General features: G+C 42.1%; 1 non-coding gene across 1 annotated transcript; it reads right to left on the bottom strand.

Annotated features, from left to right (window-relative positions):
- Window positions 1-20,759: 20,759 nt before the first annotated feature.
- LOC112314101 (U6 spliceosomal RNA) lies at window positions 20,760-20,865 on the bottom strand. Its single transcript, XR_002975768.2, has one exon. It is a non-coding gene; the product is annotated as a U6 spliceosomal RNA (small nuclear RNA).
- Between the last annotated feature and the right edge of the window lie 3,024 nt (window positions 20,866-23,889).

Genomic DNA, 23,889 nt, shown 5'->3' with positions numbered 1-23,889 from the left:
CTCCTGTAGTAGAGAAGGATTGGCTTCCTGTCTCCACGGATTTTCTCCTGGTGTTTCTTCCCTTCCTTCCTCTCCTGTTCTCCCCACAGGCACCCAAGCAATGTAAGGGCACAGGGATTTCTAATCAGATCTGACAGATCCCCAGATATGCTTGAATCTCTTTGACTGTCGGGCACGGCTACTGATCATTAAGCATCAAAGCCCGTTCTGTGAGATGCAGTCAGATTTCTGGTTCCAGGGAGTAGACGGTCAACTCCACGGCGACAAGAACATAATTGCTCATCTTTGTAACTCTTGTTTAGTACAGGACCTGACACATTGTAGGCATTGTTAAATATTCATTAAATGAATGAAAAGAATGTTAGCCTTCAGTACTGGAGACATTTTGACAGAAGTGATACTTCCATAAAAGTAGAAGAGCAATCAAAGGATAAGCAGAATGTCAAGGTAAATGAACAGCAGGAACGATGTTCATACTCATCTGCCTTTTAATTACTGGTTGAGGATTTCTGCAGAAACAAACTCATCACTGTTAATTGGGCACCACCATTGAGAATACTGCCGGAGATTTTGTATACATTGTTGCCGATCCTTGCACTGGCTTACAAGGTAGATATTGTTTATAATATAGCCTTGGGATAAATGAATCTTGGAGAGGACCAAATATGGGTATTTTAAGTATGGGCTCTTTCCAAATACTTTCTCTTGAAAAAGTATTTTCTTGAATGAAAATACAAAATGATAAATCTAATATCCTGTACCTTTACTGAGTGATCAGGTAATTTGGAGCCTGAGATCATTATTTTCGTGCAACATGCTTTGGACAAATTAATTTTAAATATGATTATAAAAATGGGTTGCAGCCAGTTTATTAGAGCAAAATATCGCCCTCTCTGAAATTGCCTTCCTTTCCTGGTCCACTCTTTTACATCGGGTATTTGGGCCCACTTCTTCTTCTTCTTTTTTTTTTAGAATAAATTTAAAAAAAAATTTTGTTATTCAATTACAGTTGTCTGCATTTTCTCCCCACCCCTCCACCCCACCCCAGCCAATCCCACCTCCCTCCCCGACTTCTACCCTTCCCCTTGATTTTGTCCATGTGTCCTTTATAGTAGCTCCTGAAAACCCCTCTCCCCACTATCCCCTTCCCACTCCCCTCTGGCTATTGTTACATTTTTCTTAATTTCAATGTCTCTGGTTATATTTTGTTTGCTTTTTTCTTCTATTTATTATGTTCCAGTTAAAGGTGAGATCATATGGTATTTATTCCTCACCGCCTGGCTTATTTCACTTAGCATAATGCTCTCCAGTTCCATCCATGCTGTCGCAAAGGGTATGAGCTCCTTCTTTCTCTCTGCTGTGTAGAATTCCATTGTGTAAATGTACCATAGTTTTTGATCCACTCATTTGCTGATGGGCACTTAGGTTGCTTCCAGTACTTGGCTATTGTAAATTGTGCTGCTATGAACATTGGGTGGGCCCACTTCTTAGAACTTGAATTTCACAGGTCAAAGGGAAATGTTTTGGGTTCTGCCCCAGGCACTCTGGGAATTGCCTCTGTGCAAGCACTATCCTTTCTGAGTACTATGAGTAGCTCAGGCAAGCATGCCTAACCCCTGGCTGAGGCAGCTCATCCAAAATCTATCAGTCCAGGCTGCTTCACCCCTCACAGCACCTCGGATGTGACAACAACTGCTCACACCCAGAGCACTTTCTCCTGGGAAAAAACTGCTGTGACAGTATGTCTCCCTGTTAAAGAAGTAACTAATCTTAAATACATGAGCTTCGTGTTCTTTTCACTAGACTCAAAGGTAAGAACAGTATCTCTTTCTTTGAAAGCATGTGTAGAATATATAGTTTTATAAAAATACATTTTTCAACTGAACAGTTTTACACATGCTAAAGAGGTATAGGAATGAAATTTCAGATGGTAGATTACATTAACATGACTCAGAATTGCAAATAGTAAAAGTCAATAAGAGCAATCTATTTTCATCAAAAGTATCTTGAATTTCAAATTTCCTATGCTAGAATTATTATTCAGTTAAATATCCATATAATTTTATTTGGAGTCAAAGTAAAAGCACACTGCTGACTTATGTGTATGTGTTTTATATAAATAGGAGCTTCATCCTGAGTTTAGCGGCTAAAGACACACAGTAAATTGAATTGATCTGTAGCTGAGTTTTCAGATACGCTTCTCTTGTTTCAGACCTGTGATCAAATAGGGGACATATTACCGGAGTTAAGAGCTAAGCTGTTAGAGAAGATGAGCTGGATTTGTAGCCATCTGAGCGCCCATGATAATGCTACGTCCTTTCTCTCATTTAATCAGACTTTGTGGCTCCGAAATCTAGGCCTCGGGTCTCTTAGGAGCTGATCTATAATAAATATTTTATTTCATTAATACTGAGAGTTGTGACCATACACCAAACTGAACAAACAACTGTTATGTGATTTCCAATACAATGTTGTACGTTTCTGCACCGTAAAAGCCAAGGGGAGACTTACCTAGAATATTGAACTATAAAGCTTAACTACTGCATCAAATACAGCTGACAGACAGAGATGGTCTAAAGTAAAATGATTCTGGAGAAACAGTTGCTGTAGTGTTTGTTATTTTTATACACTCTTATCTATGCTCTCAACGTAATTTTAAAATTCACACATTCTAACATATACTACAATCTATTCATGCCTGATCTTGGCAAGAAACATATGTTACTATCACAGTGAGGGATGATATATCACTTCCAATTAGTTTTTATAAAATCAGAAGACCAAGATCCAATAGTGTTATTTTTAACAGTCATAGCATCAAGCCTTTTGTCTTTAGAAATTCATAACAATTTAGCTCTAAGATTTCCTATGAAATAGTTGAGTTCAACTAATATAAGATTAAACCCAAACAAGTTAAGGGATTCTGAAAAGTTATGATTTTAGTGTAAAAATGTGGCAGATAAAGTCAGATGGAATGCAGTGGCTATCTTTATAACGATGTTGTGGGTGTTTCTAGAGATGAAGTTTACATTGAAAATTAATCAAACTCTCCAATTAATGTGAGCTACTGCTAAAAATAAAAATAAAAACTACCTAGAGATGATCTTTTTCCTTTCCACAAATTTCTATGCCTTTTCAACTATAGTTCTATTAATTAAGAAAAATTGTGGTATGCTTACATTCATCTCAGTAATTTTTAAAGGAATTTTAAGTTAACACAAGTGAATGCACATAGCTAAAAATGATGATTTTGAAATTGGAAAAATTAAAAAGCTAATACTGCTACTACATTCACAGTCGTTTATTTATTTCTCTCATTTATTCTGGTCATTATAATGCTTAAAGAGAAGGTAAACTTTTGTGTTTCTTTTTATTTTGCTTATTTGTAGCATTTTACTTTTTATTGAAAACCATATGCAGAATTATAGTTCATATGGAAAAGTATTCTCTAAAAGGTAGTTGGTGACAGGTTCAATATTTTTTAAAGGATATAGAAACATTTGTACACTGTTTGTCTGCTGTGGAGTAGAACAGTCATGCCCAAATCCAGTAAATTGTTCATACCTTCTTGGTCTCAGTTTCCAGCTAATATATTTAAGGTATAATCAAAGGAATTCAATAAAGAGGGGGAGTAATAAGAGGATAAATGGGGGTGACAGGCTTTGGAAGCAAAAAGCAATCAAGAGATGATTTCTTTGTGCAGGTCCTAAGCCCTGTCCTTAATCCCCATCCGATTTACTAATTTTTCCCTCTGTCATACTACATCAGAATCTGAAAGAAATGAAATTAGTTGGCGTCATGGTTACTGTTCTTGAACATTTCACCCTTTAAAACTAGAGTGTCTCCCCAGAATGACAACTGAGTTTACTGGGGAGTGCTTCTTAAAGGGACACTACGGAGGTCGGTCACAGACAGCAAACATGGCTGCTAGTCTAAGTATCTCACAGTCAAGGTGAGGAGACGAAGTGCATCTCCCCACTAGACTGTGGGGTTTTTTAAGGCTAAAAACTGTGTCTCCATCCCTGTGAGCTCTCTCTCCTCCATCACAGTACCCAGAATGTGCCAGGGGCTAATGCTGGTTGTATTGACTTTAAACTCTGGGTGAAGAGACAAAAGTCGTAGAACAAAGGCTGAACGAGCTAGCAGGTCACAGTACAACAGCTTGAGGTAGGGCTAATAAACCAAGCAGCTGGTAGGATATGAAGGCACTGGCACTGGGGCAAGGTGTGAACACACAGAATTCAGAATGACCTTGGCATTCAGGCAGCAACCATCCCTGCTTTGTCTGTCTGTGCTATGATTACTAATGAGGATATGATTTCTCTGTGTTTTCCTCATCATACGAACCCCAGATATGTCCTCGTGAAGTTACACGTTCTAGCTGGTCTCAAACCCAGCTTATTATTCCGTTCCTTCCTGTTGCATCTACTCTCCTAGAGAAGTCACTGGTTGGTCCCTCCTCCCCCACCTTGTCTGGTGGGTCTGCACAGCAGACCGTGGTGGGGGCACCAGGCAGAAAAGGGGGTGAAGGTCCTGTGAAATTATTTGAGTTTTTCCATGACAGTTGGGCCAGTGGAAGACACAGAGAGAAAAGGCAGGGCAGGCAGTTGCTGAGTGACCAGCAAAAAACAGAGAAAGACAAAGGGGCTGGGGGTGGGGAGAAAGAAAAATAGAAATGTCTGTGAGAGGAGCTGAGTAAGAGAAGGAGGAGAGAGATCTCTGGGGACAGTTAGAAGCCGGAGATTTTTCTTTTTAATTTGCTTCATGAAGTGTAATTTACAACTAAGTCACTAGTATTAAGTGTATCACTCTATGACATTTGACAATATAAGAAATTATGTGACTACATATAGTATATTTTCATCAACCCACAACGTTCCCTCAAAATGTAGCCGATCTCCTCCTAACCCCTTCCCTGGCCCTTGTCTGTCTTTGGCTGTTAGTAATCCTTTATTATAAAATGATTTTCACATCCAAAAATAAATAAAAATAATGAAAAAAAAATGTGCCCACACAGTTACCGCCTGGCTTCATCAGCCGTAGCATTGGTCATGTTTGCTTTCTTTTAAAAATGAAGTGTGACAGATCAAACTCCATGTCGCCCCATGCAAATTCCCCGTGCCACCCCCTTGCCCTGGCCTTCATCATTGCTGTGCATGTTTTAATTATTCGCTGTACACCTACATGAGCAAATGTTCTGCGCGGTTACTTTCCATATTTTGAGTCAAGTGTGGAAGGTATCCTCGGAGCCTGGTCTGTTTTCCTGTCTCCATATTTTGCTTTGAGATGTATTAATGGTAACTCTTATTACAGATCATCCACTTTATCTACTTTAGGTTATTCCATTCTACTGTCACTTGTTTATCCTTTCTACATATAAATAATTTAGAGTGTTTCTGATATTCCACAGCCATAATCTATGAAACCATAAACGCTCTTGGATGGATTTTTTTTTTTTACACAGCACAATGGTTTCTCTGAGGTGTGAGTCTGGTAATATACTGCTGACCTGAGAAGATATGCTTCTTCAACTCTCCCAGATATCAACCAGCTGCTCTTCAAAGATGCTGGAGATGTTTACGCCAACTCAAAATACGTGAGTCCCTGTAGTTTCCTACACTTACCGATTTTGATATTGTAGATTTGTCAGTGTTTTGACATGCTAATGGGTAGGAACAAGTATCCGCTACACTATACATATATCAAATACATATGACACATGTAGCATTTCCTCCTCTTTGAAAGGCCTTCACATGTTTTCCCATCGGATGTATCATCTTTGTCCTATTGTAGCAGTTTTTTAAAGTACAGTCTCGATATGAATTATTGTCTGCTGTTCATGTGTTGCCTCTGTTTACTTTTAGTCTTTGTTACTTAGACCCTCTCCCCCAGCTGTATGGAACCAAGGGGACGCAGACCATCCTCCCTGGAGGTGGTGGCACCAAGCGTTAAATAAAATAATGACATAATAAGGTCAAGAAAAATGCCACCTCCGTCGCTGGCATTGACGCAGTCCTGTTGGGGGAGCTGTATGTTTTGGGACACCACACGTGTGTAAGGATGTGTACGTACAGAACACAGCTCTTCTCCCGAACTCACCGAAGGGTGAACAATGAGATCCCAGGCATGCCTTGTATTTTGCTGTTGGAAACTATGTTGCAATGAGTAGCCTTGCGAGCATGTCATTTTACACGTGCACAGCAATAGGAATTCACATTTATTGGTACCTTCTTACCTCCCTCACGTATTATTTAGTACACACGTTAAAAAATCCTTTATTTATGAGCAGTCATAAGTATATCGTATTTTCTTTTAAGAGTTGAAAAAAATTCAGTTTGCATATTTTGGCCTTTATTTTAATGGTAGTGCAACCAGGTGCACAGAAAAACACGGAACTTATGTTTCTTGTTTTCACATGCAAATACAAAGGTGCCCGGGCACCACCGACTGGGTCCTGAAAGTCTGACTTTCCTCCCTGAATTGCACACGGACTGCGTGGTGTGCGCGGATTCCCATACGCACGGGTCTGATTGGTGGCCACCATTTCCAGCGCGCTGGCCTATGTGTCAAGATCTAATTACCATGGGATTAGGGTAACTCCTACATCTGGGAGAATAAATCTACATCTCATTCTTCCGAATTCTTCAAGAGAGTCCCCCCACGCATTTGTATTAGATTTATTATTGGGACTTAAAAATTTTTGGTTGCTTATATATGTGTGTGTGCGTCTACATTTTCTGATGTCTTAAAAAGCTAATTTGTAGAATAACTTTATTATTAGTTATTGATTTTGTATCAGAAACCTTGCTAATCTTTTTCATTGGTTCTAATAGTTTGTGGTTCTATGGGACTGTTTACATGGAAAATCATGTTACATGCCAATAATGGAAATTGCTTTCTTTTCTTTCCAGTCATTGCATAATCTTATTTCTTTTTTTTACATTTAGTGTGTCCTTTAAATGTGCTGGACAATAATGAAAAAAAGATAGAAGTAGTGTTGCTAGTCCTCTCATCTCATTCTTGATTTTTAAAGGAAATGATTCCCATGCATCTTTGAAAATGCATTTGCTGAGATATAATGGATCAATTTTACCCAGTTAAGGAAATTCCCATGTATTACTAGTTTTATAAAAGGATTAAAAAAAATTCTGTTATTGTTGAAACTTGTTGATGTCTCTTGTGTTTACCAGGATGATGATATAGTCAATATTTTTCTTTTGTTAAGTTTGTAAAATGTGTAATGTAGGTTGCTTAAAATTATGAACACACACACACGTATGTCTATTTACATGTACAGACGTGCATACCTATGTGTCTGTACACACATTGACGCGTTTGGCTTTCTATTTGTTCATAATTTTTGCATCCGTATATATAAGTGATATTGGCCTGTTATTTTCTTTTCTTGTATCTCTGCTAACTTTTCACATCAAAATTTTACTGTCCACATAAAGTGATCTGAGAATTGTATTCTCTGAATGAGTTTACACAAGACACAAATTATATGTTTCATCAATATTCCTGGTATTTTGCCTACAATATGGGCACAGGTGGAAATAAATATAGTTGATCTGTGTAAAAGAAAGGGCGGCGCCGGCCTAACCCAGGAACTGAGCAGCCCTCACCCTCTAACCAGGGAGACCCTCCGCCCCCCACCCCACAGCATTCTCAGCAGACAGCGAAACCACCCGTCACTTTACTTGTGAAGCGCCCTTTGCCATTTTCATGGTGAGATCTTAGGTTTCTGGCCCCTTCGGACTGTACTGGAGTGCATTTCTGCCTCAGGTCCAGGTAACTGGTCCCAACCCGAAACGTTTGTGTGTGCTTACTCCAAGTATACACTACATGTCAATTTTAATGGGTTCAGTTATTCTGTGGGCCAGGCGTATGGAAGTACTTCATAAACATTATTTCACTGAAATCTGTAAAGGTTTTGTGAAGATGGGCAAAGGAACTGGGGCACAGGGAGGTGACGTACGTCCTAGGGTCACACAGCCACTAAGTGACAGAGACAGGGTTTTGGCCCAGGCATTACATACCCTGAACCCCTGCTTTGGCTCACAGATGATGTCACTGCCTCCCGCACTCAGTTTTCTGGGTACAGGATTCCCCTGGCAGACCTTCCCAAGGTTGAATTCTTTTATATATCATGAACATCAGATATGATACCGCTATGTTTTCCAAATATTAAGAATTACTCCTAGAATTTAATACAGTTATGAAGAGCAAGACACTATATGTTTACAGGCATTTGGATTTTGGTTGAACGAAAAATCAAAACTTTGGGCAAAGCTAGTGCACTTAGTTGAATTCAGAAAGCTAATTGCACTTAGGATATTCTGGGCTGAGAGAGACTGTTATGCAGACAGGGAAGCATATTGAGGAAATTACGAAACCGGGTCCTTTAGGATGCACAGCACGGGTTTGGTTGTGCTTTGGGGAATTCTTACGACTGTGAATGGCAAGCAGAGTCTTGAGGCCTCACAAGCTGGTTATCGTCAGTCCCACGTCTAAGCAAGTGAGAGAGGAAAACCCATGTGGCAGCTCCAGCTTCAGTGTGGCCCCGCCCAGTGCGCCCTGCTGGGGGGTGGGGTGGGGGAGGGTGGGGGGGGGACGCACAACCAGAAAGTGAACGGTTTAGAGGAGCATTCTGCGCCGTAGGTCCTTCGGTGCCCCAGCCAGGTCCTCCCAGCAGCCCCATCCAGGACAGGCTCCTGGTGTCCCCGAGGCTAGGATGGAAGAATTCTTCTCAGTTTAGACACAAACCAGCCTGAGATGCTGAGGGATTAACACTCCTGGAAGCAGTCTGGTCATGAATGGAAGTTGGATTTCAAATGTCCCAGCTTCTGTGTCCCTTTAGATGGGGACGGGGGCAACTCGAGGGCATTCTATCCTCTGTCCTGCAAGCCCAAATCTTTCAATATCATTAACGGCCCCCTCTGCCTCTTTCATGTGAGCCATCCCACAGTCTCCCGTCATTTGTGATGGGCTTGTCACCCCTTGCCCAGCCCAACAGGAAAGATCACATCGAAACTGGCTGCCACAAATTACAAAGTAAGCTGTAATCTATTAGGCAGAGAATTTGAAGTTCACCCCACCTCTGGGAAGAAAATGAAATTTAAAATGATTTTATATTATTTTAAAATGTTGAATAAAGTAACTTTGATTTATAGGTTTTTAGCACATTATTTGGGGCATCTTTTACCAAGGACATAGTGCCAAAGTCTAATTGATTGACTTTTTTTAATCCCAGTTTTTCTTACCAGAAATTCTTTATTAATGCCTAAGCATGTACGTGGCAACAGTGACTGAAACACTAAATTTTACCCAACGAGATGCTTTTGCAAGATCTCTTTATACTTTAAATGATATATAGAAAAAAAATCTTTTCCTACTCACACCCCACTTTTATTGGTGAATATGTCTGACTGTTGGGCAACAAGATAAACCGGGTGTATGTATGTAACTATTCTGATGATCAAAAGCATGTTGTAAACGTATGTGAAACCGTTTCTCTTTTATCGGTCTTCGCTCCCTGAAGTGCAACGCTGGAGGTGATAAAATGAAGTGAGAGAAAACAACCCAGCGAAGTTCACACGTTTTCACCTTCGTGTTCTAGCACTTTCAGCCTGAACTGTTAATTGTTCTTACGGCTGAACTCCTTAGTTCCAGCGACAAGAAAGGTAATATATTCCCATAGGAAATAATTATCGTTACACGGCACAGGATGGGCAAAGAGTATCATTATAGGAGGTGGGGCAAAATAATAAACTCTGTGTTTTGCGTATTCCCAACTGTAAACCGATTTTTTTTGCCCATTCCTGTATTTATAGAGCAAGCAGGGTTTTCAGTTCAAATTTTTTCCTCAGATTTTGTTAATGAAAATAAATGTGAATATTCATATACTCCCTTTTGCCAACCTAGGAGTCTGAGAACTGTGTGGAAGTGACTTAAATATTTTCCCCTAAAATGTCTTAGAGAAAGATGGGAAGCACGCCTGTCTCTCTCCTGAAGTTAATTCCATGCAAACTAGAAATATAACTTCTTTTTTAGTATAAACAACTTCTTCAATCTTGGGAATACCATTTAGAAAGCTGAAAACTTTTCTTTGACTAGGGAACAGAGTTCCTCAAAAAACTGCTTCGATTTAGTTGGTCAGTACTTCGTCTTTTCCTTCGCACCAAAAGAACCAACCGTTTTCTTATCTCATCCCATTGCCCTCCTTCCCCTCCCCCAACTTCCTTGGCTAGCGGGCAGCGATTAAGGCCACTGGGGGACGTGTCTGCAGAATCACAGCTTCCGCAGTGCCCCAGTCAAGGCCCCTCCAGATGGCTGACTGAAGTGCTTTTGAGGATAGACGGGGGGAAAAAAAATAAGGGCAGTACTGCAAATTATGTAATAGAAACCTAGAATGTAAGCATACACATTTTCATATCTGGCACCTCTTGAAAGGAGATTTTCATAATAGAACGGCTTCATATTTAGATCTGTTCCAGCCTTGGTTGTCTCTTCTGGTCCCAGCCCTGGAAGGTCGCTGTATAGATTTCAGTGGCACAAAAGCCTCGGCACCTTTTGCTGAGTTAGTTGTCCTTTGGATACAAAGATGGGGCTGCTGCTGGCCCATCCTTTCTGGAAACTTTGCTGTGCCTTTTAAAAATGTGTCCTTGCCTTGTGACTTTTGTAGTGAAGAGCAAATAAAAGAGACAAACATGATTTCTATAAAAGGAAAATCGATGATGCTTGCTCATTCCTTCCACAGGTGGCAAACACAAGGCCCGCGGGCCGAATCCAGTCCTCCCCCTTGTTTTATCTGGCCTGGCACCTTGTTTCTACCTGGGGGCAGTGCCAAGCTCCTTGCCCCTAGTTAAGGAGCAGTTACATGAACACAGTCCTAACATTACATTCGGCCCTTTGAAGGCGACCACGAGGCTGGTGTGGCCCCTGGTGACAGTGAGTGTGAGACCCTTGTGACCGTCTGGCCCGTGGTAGGTGGTCAATGAATGTGTTGAATGAACAGGGACATTGTGCTCCGACCAAGTCAAGATGGTCTTCTTATCACAGTATTTAGGTAATTAGGTTTAAAAATAAACATTCCACATTCCCCCTTTTTCATCCTGTCTTATTATTATTCATATTCTTAACTATCCCAAAGAAACATAATAACTTCTCCTTTCCATCGCTATATAAGTCCCTGAGCCATTGACTTGTTCACTTGTCTCACAGACTGACTTAGCATGTGCTGCGTAAGAATGCGTAAGCATCGCAGCCCAGCCCCTGAAGAGCTTATAGTTTAGAGAAGACGAGGTGGATTAAACCATCACCTAATATATGTCAGCCATAATGGATTTTCGGTGAGAATCTCGTGACTCAGGGAGGAGCTGCTTCTCTGGCTTAAATCCCAGAAAGAAGACAACGTCTGGAGCGAAGTCACACCCCCTGTGGAGCTGGCGGAGAAGAGAGCAAGGCACGAGCCTTAGTTGTTGTAACTCGCTGAGATTTGCACGATATTCGCTACTGCGGCATCACCCCCGGATGGCGGACACACGGGCCGTTTACAGGAGTTGGTTGCTAGTGTAATAAACATACTGCCCCTGGTGAGACTGACCTCAGAGCCCTGGGGTTAGCGGCACGGGAACTGCCAGCAGAGCCTGGAGAAACGGGGACTGACTTATGCACTTGGGGGGCTTTGATAAAATTGTTCCTGCCGCTCTGTGGAAGGAGGACAGTATACTGAACACTCCGTGGAAGGAGGACAGTATACAGAACACTCCGTGGAAGGAGGACAGTATACAGAACACTCCGTGGAAGGAGGACAGTATACGGAACAGTCGGGCCCTTCAGGCAACGCTGCTGTGAAACACGATGTGTGCCGGTGACTGTTGGCCGTCCTGCACCAGGTGTGACAAGAAAAGATGACCCTGGAGAAGAATTAGCCAGTTTATGACTGGGGAATAGAGAGAATCCACAAATTCTGGCATTTACAGGGTAAAAGAGGCAACTGTTTCTAAAAAATAACTGGAGAGAGATGAGGTTGAGAATTGCTTTAACTATAAAAAGCAGTTTAAAATAGCTGCGAGGCAGTTCTTTGCCTGGGATAACATCTCTGAATGTTTTAAGGTCCCATCTAGTAAACCACTTAAGGCTGACAAAATGGCCCGAGCGGGGAACAGCCACAGAGGTGTGGCTTTGCCTGTGTTCGATAAGCTCCTGGTGTAGATCAGGTGACCAGAGAGATGAGCAAACAGAAGAGAACTGGGATGTGCCCACGTGCATGCTGCTGAGTGAAGGCAAAGAGATGAAAACAAATATCTGAGAGAATCCTATTCCCAAAGCCCCAATCCACCCGGATGAAACAGGATGTGATTACTTGGGCCTTAAAACACGTTCCTGGCCTCCACCCTTCTATGGGCAGGAAGGGGGATGAAAAGATGGCTCAGCACCCATGGCTGGCATATTCTCTAATATGTTCTTCATGCATCGCCAGGAAGGATGATGGAAAAGTAAGGAGAGCTCTAAGAATACACAAAGAGCTGTGAGAGCAATACAGCGAGGAGCTTGCCCCGGAACAGGTCGGCTAGCCCGAGAAAGACGTTAGTACCCGTAATCGGACCTTTCCCACTGTGTGGCTCCTTGCAACACTTGCCCACATAAGCTTTGGACTTGCTACGGATTGGAGCATATATTATTGTGAGATTCTGGGATTTCAGCTTCTGCCGTGATTGGGTGGGACTTGGGGGAGGAGTGAGTGGATTGTGGCTGAGGGAGAAAAAACATCTATTTGTGACTACAAGAATGACTCGTCGGTGACCAAGATCGCCTGGTTGTGCCCAGTTTCTTGCTGCTCCCCTAGTAATAGGATCCTCTTTCTCCGGTGGGTTCTCACCAAGCTTGGCCCTGGCCTTGACCTGGCTAAGGAAATGGGGGTGGACCGGACAAATGCCACTTCTGAGCCAGAGTTCTCTCCGCTGTCACGTGAGCACACCGATGCCCTTTTCCTCGGCCATGAGCCAGGCACGGGGCTCCTCTGGGCTTTCTCCAAAAATGAACAAAGCCCCACGCTGCAGTCACTGCTGAGCAAGGGCCGGCGGCACGGTGCAGCAACCTTTCCCTGGGTATTTCCCTTAGGATACACCTAACAGTGCGGACATTATAAATAAATCAGTCAGCTCTAACAAACAGTACTAACACTAGTCTTCTGGGAAATTAGGGGTTGGTTTCCTTTTTTTTGCATACCTAATACACACAGTGTGATTTGCCTACCCAAGTCCTGCAAAACGGGATCCTACGAAAGGAGGTAATAAGACCTGCGTCACCAAAGAAATCACTGACTCAGGCCCAATTCAAAACATCTGAAGTGAAACATAAATTTTTCAAAAGGAATTGCCTTTTGAAAAAAACATGTCTTCTTTTTGCATGTTTGTTGATGATTACTAAGAAAAGAAAGGTATGTTTGTTTTCTCTTTCTTTTTCATTGAGATCCAGGCTGCCTAAAAAAACAATCACATTTTTCTTCCCTTTATATAATTGCTGCAAGTTAAAGCTGCTTTATGAATTTAAATTATTGAATAATTAAACCTATTTAGAGTGCTAAAGGAAGGTGATGCTGACTAGTTAATTGGTGTGTTCTCCTTCTATTTAAAGCTTTGCCCGTCTTCCCCTTTAAACACCTCCATTTAAATAACTCTGAAGCTGTACAAACCTTGTTGTTGTTCTTAATAATTGAAGAAATATATTTTCAGCGTGCATGCAGGGAAATAAACCTGGAAGACTTAATCTGGGCAGCTGCATAAACAGCATTGCTTGCACAATCTGCTTTTTTTAATACAGTTCTAGATTGGAAGGTACATCGCAGCCCTTAAGTAATGATAAGCTAACAGAAATATCAGTATTACTTTTTATACATCTGGGATGCTGGCATCGTGGTGGCTGCTCCCAAAGTCAGCAGTGAAGCCATGACGGGGCATCTGTTGCCCGGGGCTAACTTTCTGTTTGTTTACAGCCTAACAAGGGCAGTCGACTTTATTTTATTTTTTTAGGATTTTATTTATTTATTTTTAGAGAGAGGGGAAAGGAAGGTGAATGAGAGGGAGAGAAACATTGATCGGTTGCCTCTTGCACGCCCCTTACTGGGGACCCGGCCCACAAGGTAGGCATGTGCGCTGACTGGGAATCAAACTGGAGACCCTTTGGTTCACAGGCCTGCGCTCAACCCACTGAGCCACACCAGCTGGGAGGATGGTCAACTTTATTTATAGATGTGCCTCCACCTATGCAGTTGCGTGATCTACTTTTCATTCTTTTCTGTTATCCTTAGCTCTTTTTCTGCCAGTTAATACTTTGCTAATGTAGCATATTTTTAGTAGCTAGGCTTAAAATCTGATCAAACTGGACACTGAACAACAATGGAGCTGTATTAGAGAGGCTTTTATTTTTTTTCAGGGTTTATGCCAGGGAATTCTTATAAATAGATTCTTCTATAACTTCTGGTACCTGTTTTGTTTTGTGCTGAATTCGAACTTCTTCCAGGGTGAAAAGCAACTATTGAGGACACCTTTGTTTACTTTCATTGTAAGGTTTTATATATATTTACCTACTTTCTGCCTTTTGTGCCAGGTTCTTGTCTTTGCACCCTTTCAAGAAAGATCATGCTGTTATTATTATGCTCATTATAAAGTAGGTAGGGCAACCTACATTGCTTTTCCTCATTCACTGCCAGATGGGAGGCTAAAGTGAGAATTAAAAACAAAAAATAGTGGATTTGATTTGTTTGGGGGGATCATCGATAATTAGAATTAAATGTCAACTTCAGGAAACGGGTTTCTGATATTCCTTCCAGGTTATAAAGCACATAAAACTAAAGATCAATACTTACTGCAACCATGTACCAAGTAGTATTATAGTAAACGCTGAGTATGTATATTTTAGACGACACTTTAAATGAGAACCCCGGACCTTTCGGGTGGATCAAGTAGAAGAGGGTAAATGAGACGAACCCGAGGGGAAGCAGGAAGCAGTGCTTCCGCCTCGCGAAGGGCCAGGCTCAGCACCTTCAAGGTGCAGCATATGGTCGCAGGGTTATTGTTCCCAGTTATCACAGTGTCTTAACAGCATAACCTCATTTTTAGTGAGCGTGTCAAGGTTGGTAAATCTTGGCGTAGACATGTACTCAACAAGGCTGGGAAATATTTATCCTCACTTTCCAGAAATATCCATAGAGTTTTACTTTCCAATAAAGGCAAAATCCAATTTTTTCATGGGGAAGGGAAAACAAAACAGAAACAAAGTTTAAAGAGTTATGAAGTTGCCCTGAATGTATGCAAAACAAAAGTCATTATAAGCACTTATTCTGAAGACTCACACCTCTGAGGGGTTACTCAAAATAACTGAGAAAAATATAGTAAAATGTAGTAGTTATGGGGGAAAAATGACAAAACCCTGATTAAGTTTACGGCTTCTAAATTTGATATGAAAATGTATTGAAAGTTATTGTTATTTAATGTAATGCCTGACCTACCATATTTTTTGTTTTCAGTTAGAATTACCATGGAATCTTCAATCAAAATATTACAAATCCATTTCTATTAATAATGAAATGTTTATCCAGTGTCTGAATTATGTAACTTCAGGCAAGTACAAAGTCATTCACAAACTGGTATTTATTGCCACTTATTTTCAAAGGTAGATAGATAAGGTAGGAAGGGTTCTGGCATTTATATGCAGATGGTAAGCCCAAGTAACCTGAGAGAATTTCTCTCCCTATGTATTCCTGCGTACTTGCCCGTTTCTGGTTGCTATTAAAACTTAAAGAAAATGCCAGTTTACCTCTAACTAACTTATACATATAAACCTGAGAGCTCTGGGGACTCATTAAGATTTTTTAAAAAATATGCACACTTATTTTAGAGAAAATTAATGAATTGCTAAAAAAAATAACAAAAACACTCTAAAGAACTCTGTGTTTCTCTGTGCACAGGGACCAGGAGGGAAGATCGAAGCCCGTTGTGAGGGGCGGCCTTCGAGGGACCATCAGAACTGGCCGCTGGCTGGCAGAGGTGGATGGACGGGGCGCCCACAGCCAAGTGGGGAACAGAAGCATATGGTTCAGAGCCGCAGATACTGGCGGCTTTCACATAAGTGCACCGACGGTCAAGCTCCCTCTTCTGACCTTTGGCATGATGTGAGGACTCAATTTTGGTTACTTCTAATTTAGTTCCCTCCGGAGAAGGAGTGAGAATTGGCCCCTCCCTTAAATCTCTACCAGGCTGTTCCCATCCGTGTTTTCCTGTCCTTTCTGCTAAACACCAGTCCTTGCAGAAGGGGGAAAGGCCTCTAAGCATGCATATATCAATTCTCATGTTATTTGTAGTAAAATGATGAAAATAATAACTGGAATGTGGAATCAGAGTCTATGCCCGCTGTCTCAGTTTCCTTTTTATGCTTTATCAGCATACACAGAAGGGCAGTTTAGGAAGGCTCTAAGTTTTGGCTGTGTTGACATAAACCTTGGGTTGAGAGCCAACTGTAACAGTCAGTGAATTGCTAGCTCCTAGGGATATGATTAGCTGTTTCCAAAATGACGTGAAATAAAATTTTAAATCTTCACTGCTCAAAGAGGTCTGGCGGTGTTGCATACGGATTTCCCTTGTAGGAAAATCACAATGATAGTAATATTTTAAAGGCTTGGAGAGGTCTCCATGCAAAGAAGTTTGAGAGTCTCCCAAGCAAGCATAACTACAACCTCCTTGAGTTTGGAGCGCTAGTTACAACCTGGTATTCTCTGTAGCACAGTTTGGGGAATGCTACTACAGAACAACATACACTAGGAACTAAATCAGCTCTCCGGAGACCTTCGGGCAGGATCAATATTCAACACTGTCTGGATCGTAACTATGTCTTCAGCTTCGTTTACTTTATGTTATAGACCCGACCTTTTGACACACAAATAAATTGCAAAACCTCGCCGAAAACTGCACCGGCAAACTCGGCCAACTAACTGCCTTATAAATGCATGCTTTGGTCCAAGTCGGGGAGTGAGGTGGGGAGAGGAGGAACGGGCTCCAGGTGACAGATGCGATCGATAAAAACTCCTTGTCGTTATACAGTAATTTATGGAGATGTGACGTACGGCATAGCGCAGGTAACGAACGTGGGTGGTGGCAGGTGGTAGAGACTTGTGCAGGATCCCTTCGTAAGTCACGTAAATGCTGACTCACTGAGGTGTACACCGGAAATATATAATATGCTACGTCAATTATGATTAAAAATAAACTTAAATAAACTTGTTATTCAATCAATAATAAACTTTGAAGGCCTCCCTACCCCGTCCCGACCTGGGTCCCCTATGTCTGTAATAGCTATAAAAATTAGACTGTTTGTCAAACTCTGTTGTAGTAAAATGGCAGCAGAAGCCAGAAATTCCTCTTTGCGCGGGAGTCATATTCTAGTAAAGGAGACACAAGTGAAATAACACAGAACTAGATGTAACTGGCATGCTGGGGTGAAGCTGATGCTAGCAGACAAGACCACCTCACGTTGCTGAGCCGGGATGGGGAGTGGTAGGGAGGGTCGGGGGTAGCGGATGAATACCAGTGACTTTTCCCCCTGAAGAATGACTTTTCCATGGAGATCTGAAGGAATGGCTGCTTTTATGTTCTTAGTACCCACTTGAGAATGAGGCAAAAGTACAGATTAAATGTACTGAAAACTGCTTTCTTTTTGTATACCCTGCATGAGTTATTTTTAACTAGGTAATCAATAATTTGTGAGTGGATGCAGCCGTGAGCTCAGTACCAGGGGAGATACCGAAGGAGATCAACACTTGGACTCTGAGTCTAGGAGTCTGCAAACTCCTGAAGGCGGTAAAATGGATGTAAATGTATGTGAGTGTTCCCAGACACATTGGGGAATGCATCTGAACGAGCTTGTAAATCCTTAGAAAAAATGCACGATCTCCTCTCAGAGTGTGATTTCATGCGTCCTCTTATAAAAACTTCAGCAACACTGAAATTAAATGAATCATGGGATTCCTGAGATGAAACCAAGTCACCCATGAAATTCAGCAACCCATCAGGTGCTTTACTAAATTTTTGTGAGAAGCCTGCTTGCCACCTGCAGTTGTTCAGGTTCTTCCTGACGGCCGGCCACTGCTTCCTGATGGGGTTCGGTGAGCCCCCCGCGTCTGTAAAGTCCCTTCTCAGAGAATGCATACCTACACAGTCTCCCTAACGATGCAGGCTGTACTACTTCCTCTCTGTGACCCGTGCGTGTGGTTAGTTAAAACTCAACGCATCATTCCTAGTTCTGACAAAGGGGGAAGCTCGGTACGGAAATCCTTCTCCAAGTTTTGAACTTGGCTGAGTCATGATCAACTTTCCTTAGAGGATGATTGTCCATAAGTCTTCCTCCTGTTTCCTCTGCTATTTTATCCTGAGGTATTTTCAAGATTCTAAATTACCTTTTTCTTTTTTTAACAATGAATACATTGAGGAAGGCAATGCAATAATCTCTTTGGTCTTCACTCTGCTTCATTTTTAATATTTTGACTGTATCTAATCAATCCTTAATAATTTTTTTATTCCTTACAGTTCAGAAAAATACATAGGGAAAAAGATCAGTGTTTTGGTTGGCAAAATGGGTCAAGTAACCGGTCAGTTTCATAAAAGGTATGTTGGCAGAGTGAAGGATGAAGCTGCGTTTCATTAACCGGAGCCAGTTTACGTGACCGTGGAGTAGCTGCCATAGGGGACAAGGGCCCGTGGACACAGCTAAGTGGTTTTCAAGGAGCGCTCTTAATGATCATGTGAGGATATGCAGTCTCCATAATTCTGATGGAATGCCCTTCAGTAAAACGTCAGATGTTTCAGAACCCGGTTACGGTGGTGCATGCAGAAATGTATTTTTAGTGCACTACTCCTGAGCTGCTTCCTGTCCTCGTCACCCGTTGGCTGACTTAAATATAAACGGAATGACGTTAGGCAGGTTTAGCTCCTCATGAAGACACGCGCTTCACTTTTATTTTGTTTTGCTTTTCGCAAGGTACATCGTTTTCTAGCCCAGCGCTGCCTGTTCAGCTATTAATTTTTCACAAAGGGAATTCTCTGGAAGTGCGCCTCCTCCTTATTTGAACAAGCCCTCAAATCTCTCAGCAGAATGCCTGTAAAATAAGTTTTGTTTCTTTTAGTTTTAAATAAAGGACTTTACCCAGTGGTTTCACGGATGACTCCTTATGAAGGTGTCTAAATGGAAAGGTGACCGATATGTGTAAATGCAGGGTCTGGCACAAATAACACCCCTGTTTTATTACAAAATATTTCATTACAAAATCATCAGCATGTCGTTCTGTAATATAACACTATCACACTCAAACACACCATGTGACATTTCAGGTGACATGTTCAAATTAAAACTATATATTATTACACCCATATTACTACCCTACCGACCACACTGAAGCCGGGGTGACTTCTGCTGGACCCTGTACTATCCAACTCTTTCTGCTACATATAAAATCTAATGCAAGCACACCGTAATTCTAAGGTATTTTATTGTTACTGTGAGGCCGGTGCTTGACGACACACCCATATCCCAGCCCTACCTCTCCATCCACTCTCGAAAACCCTATCAGAAGAGCAAAGGAAGGGAGGTTAAGAAGACTGAAAAACGAGACAGCAAGAAACAGTCGGGCCACAGCATGCATCAGGCCACTGACAGATCTGGTGAAAATCAGCCGCAGGAAACGGGAACCGTTCTATCCATCTTAATGAAGAATGTTTAAACACAGGGAATTTGTTTCTTAAAAAAATCAGCCGGAGGACAGCAAGACACCTTCAGGGCTGACTTTCCAGAAATTACTCTGGAGTTACATTCACGAGGCCCAGTAGGAGAGCTGAGACTTCTGCCTCCTCAAGATTGGGGAGTGGGGGGCTCAGGGGGGCATCTACTGAGGACTGAGTCAAAGAGCTTCCTTCGGTCCCTGAATATGGCAGCTGCCACACCCACGCCACATTGTCCCCTGTCTTTTACATAGCTGATGATGGTCACAGCGGAAAGAGATCTAAATTTCAGTGTTTGTGCACATCATCATTAGCGACAAAGCCTTGTATTCCCCATCTCTGCTTCCGGGTCTCATGTAAGTGCATCGGGTTGGAGGATTCCAATGTACAGACAGAACACACCTGCCGGGGAGCCCGAGGATGCAGTTCCCAAGCACTGCCACAGGGAAGGTGCCATCAAAGGGGCTGTGGCGACTCAGAACATCCACCACCCGCTCACCCTTTGTCTCTCTCTTTGATGCCTGTATGTGCCACTCAGAATCTGTGAGCCCTTTACCACTGTCCCCGTAAACTGAACTGTTTTGAGAATGGAATTCCTTATAATGCAAATACAGGTTTACTTGTACAGACAACAGTGAAGAAAAACAGTCTTCTGTCAAATGGGGAAGATCAAGATTTTTTTTTCTTTTTTTAATTCTCACCCAAAGATATGTTATTGATTTAAAGAGAGAGGAAGGGAGAGAGAGATATCAGTAGATGGGCCCCCGCACACACCCCAACAGGGATTGAACCCGCAATCTAGGTATGTGCCCTGACTGGGGATCAAACCTGCAACCTTTTGGTGTGTAGGACTATGCTCCAACCAACCGAGCCACAGGCCAAGGTGAAGGTCAGGATTCTAAAGCAGCTGACTTTGGGCCCTGCTGCAATGGGAGCACTTGCTTTGTTGATCTCAGACGTGAAGTCTCTTTACCTGACACTAAACTAGGGAATGTTTCACGTATTTGCTATTTGCGTGTCATCCTTGTGCAGGGGACATGCTACTCTTACTCTGTGACATTCCAATTTCAGTATATGTGCTGCCGAAGGGAGCTGGAATTTTGAGGCTGGCCACACAGTCTGTTACAAGGCTAACTGGGTGTTCTTCTGGATTTCAGAGTCATAGGGGACTGGACATGTTCATCGGGGATTGGACATCAGCACTCACGTAACAGCATTAGTTTCCTTAGAAAAGTCTGCAAGTTACTTGAATCCTTTCCCAGGTTACATAATGGCCATGTTTCAAATGATCTTATACCCATTTCACTTGGTTCATAAAATTTCTAGGGGAGTCGCAATTTACACAGGGGAAACATTTTCATTTATGGAGGTCCTTTTCTCTTGATTGTTCCCATATCTTTTTTATTTTTTCTCTCTCTCTAAATCCAAGCCAAAGAATGAGAGAGCAATTGAGGACAAATTCAAAAAACAAACATTCGTTTAACTAATCTGTTATATAGTGCTTTCAGACACAAATTTATATCATAGTTCATCTCCCACCACAAATTTATATCATAGTTCATCTCCTACCACAAATTTATATCATACTTCATCGCCTTACCACAAAGTTCATCTCCTACCACAAAGTTGGAGTTTAATGGAAACTTTAAAATGTAATAGCACTTCAATGTAAAGTATACAGTGATGAGTATAAATTACAATTTTATTCCTCCACTTTACTCTCTGCACTACCTGCTTCATGGTTTTTACCTGTTTCTCCTCTTTTCTGTTTCAAGATCTTGCTTCTGAACTTAAAAAGTTGGCCATCTGATATGACAGTCAGGACAAGCAAATGCAGCCATAAATAATAAAATGGCATTGTTTAAACAGTGCCACAGATGACAAAGTCGTTTGCAGATACATCTCACAATTCTCCTTCCCGATATTCAGACAGATGTAACTCGGTTAAATCTGTATTTTCCTCTCTGTGCTTCGACACCCCACGCTTGGCCTCAATGGCTCCCTCCACTGCTCTCGCAACGGCTTCCCGTGCCCAGACACGGACGCAGCTGTCCCTGCTTCTCTCTGCACATCTCTGGCTCTCCCTTCCTCTCTGATGCATGTTGCAGACCCTTGTCAAAAATAATCCGGTATCACCCTGCCTGACACCTCCAATGCTTAATACTTTTCAGTACTTTATCAGTCACCGTGGGATTGATACAAACTCAAAAAAGGGATATATTAAGGGATACAAAATACAAACTCAGAAAAGGGATATATTAAGATTCTTTCTCCTGTCCTCTCACTTGCACATGAAGATAAAAAGCCTCAGAGAGAGAGAGAGAGAGAGAGAGCGCGAGCGAGAGAGAGAGAGAGAGAGATTTTTCCACCCACGGGAACTTAAACACTCAGTGCCCTCGATATATCCACTTATTCAGCATTCATCAAACAGTTATGCAGTGCCCAGAATGACTGAGCAAAGACCCGTACTTTTATCCTGGTCTCCTCAATGCCTCGCAGTGCGCCTGGCCCTCCCGTGTGTGAGAGCGATGCTGACCGGGTGGCTCTGTGGGTGAGGGACCGATGTGCGTCCCATATTCTGGGAGTCCAAAAACGGCACCGCTCTTGCATTACATAACCCAGAAGCAGTGGCTCCTCCCCAATCTCAAAACGGAAGACACTACGGGCTTGGAACTGGTTTGGAAAGGGATGCTCGATTCCCGATTCAAACCTGCATTTATATGGCAAACTGCCTTTCCCCATTTCGGGCTGGTTTACAGAACCGAAGAGAATGGAAGGGTACTGTCCGCCGGGTCAGCCTTGGTGCAACCGCGGCCCTCGGCCCACCCTGCGTGAGCCTGCAGAGAGATACGTCTCCAGCACACGTTGCTGGTATTCGTTCCTGCAGTACACGCTCAGGAGTGTGTATGTTCGTGGGGGGATGATTCCCAGCCTGTGGGGCCAAGAGCTCTAGTTTCCTGGGTCGGTCTGCCTGGTGTGAAACGCCGACTTTACAATTTACTGCCGATGTAACCTTGGCACATGACTCAACTACTCTGTACCTGTTTCCTAATTGGTAAAATTGGATAATAATTGCACCTACCTCACAGGGCTTTTGTGAAAAGAAAATGAGTAAATGTTTATGAAATGCTTAAACAGTACGTTTCTCTATTGGTAAGAATGACGTCTGTAATATACATACGTGACCATAACACTCTCACTGTGCAAGGGATTCAGAGAGTCCTTAAGAAGTAGTCCCAGCTTCATGAGAGTTTAACCTGTTGCCTCATTTTAGGTTGTCTAATGTACAATCTAAATGTCTGTATGCAGACTCCATTTCCTTAAAAGAGATACATTTATTTATAAATACGTATATCACTATTTATAGATTAGAGTCTTACCTACATCACGTATTTGGTAGAACACATACATTCGTTATGCACTGGATTTCTATTCATTGGGCTGCTTTATTTCTTTGAAGATCATTGTGACTCATTCTTGAGCTGAATCAGATTGTCCCTCCTGAGTATCGCTGTGTGAGCCTGAGAGAGATGCCCCGGGTATCGGAAATGGACACCAAACAGCAGTTTCCAAATTAAGTCTCTGGGCTCTTGTAAACGCTGTGATTTTTCTTACAGACTACTTGCTCCGTCAGGGTCCTTGCCCTTGGAATTAATCATAAGATCTTCTCAAGTAGACATTTTATTATTCATTGTCTGCAAACACTTAATGGTGAATTTTCTGGGGATTTCTAATAGCAGAGTTTCCTCATCTGCGTTCCTCGCTCTGTAATTATCTCATTTCTTCAACAGCCTCTTCCCAATGGAGTTCACAATCTCCCTTGGTTTCCAAGGGCTACAGCCTTTGGGGATATAACTACACAGGTGCATGGAGATATGACATATATCTTGATAGTTCCCTGTCGATAAGTATATTCTCCTGCTTTCTCTTGACCAGATTCAGAGAACTGTAATTTATCCATTTGGATCACAGGCAATGACACAATAACTATCACCATTCTGCCGCAGTTTGGGCCAGGTGTGTTGCAATATTTAATAACTCCTCTGGCCCAACTATAACATGGAAGTGCTACAAACAGAGACTGGCCAAGGAGATCACATTATGTGCGACAGGGCCG

This window comes from Desmodus rotundus, chromosome 12 (genome assembly GCF_022682495.2).
Source record: "Desmodus rotundus isolate HL8 chromosome 12, HLdesRot8A.1, whole genome shotgun sequence".
Lineage (NCBI taxonomy): Eukaryota > Metazoa > Chordata > Mammalia > Chiroptera > Phyllostomidae > Desmodus > Desmodus rotundus.
The sequence above is the reverse complement of the archived record's forward strand: the minus strand, read 5'-3'. Positions and strand labels throughout refer to the sequence as shown.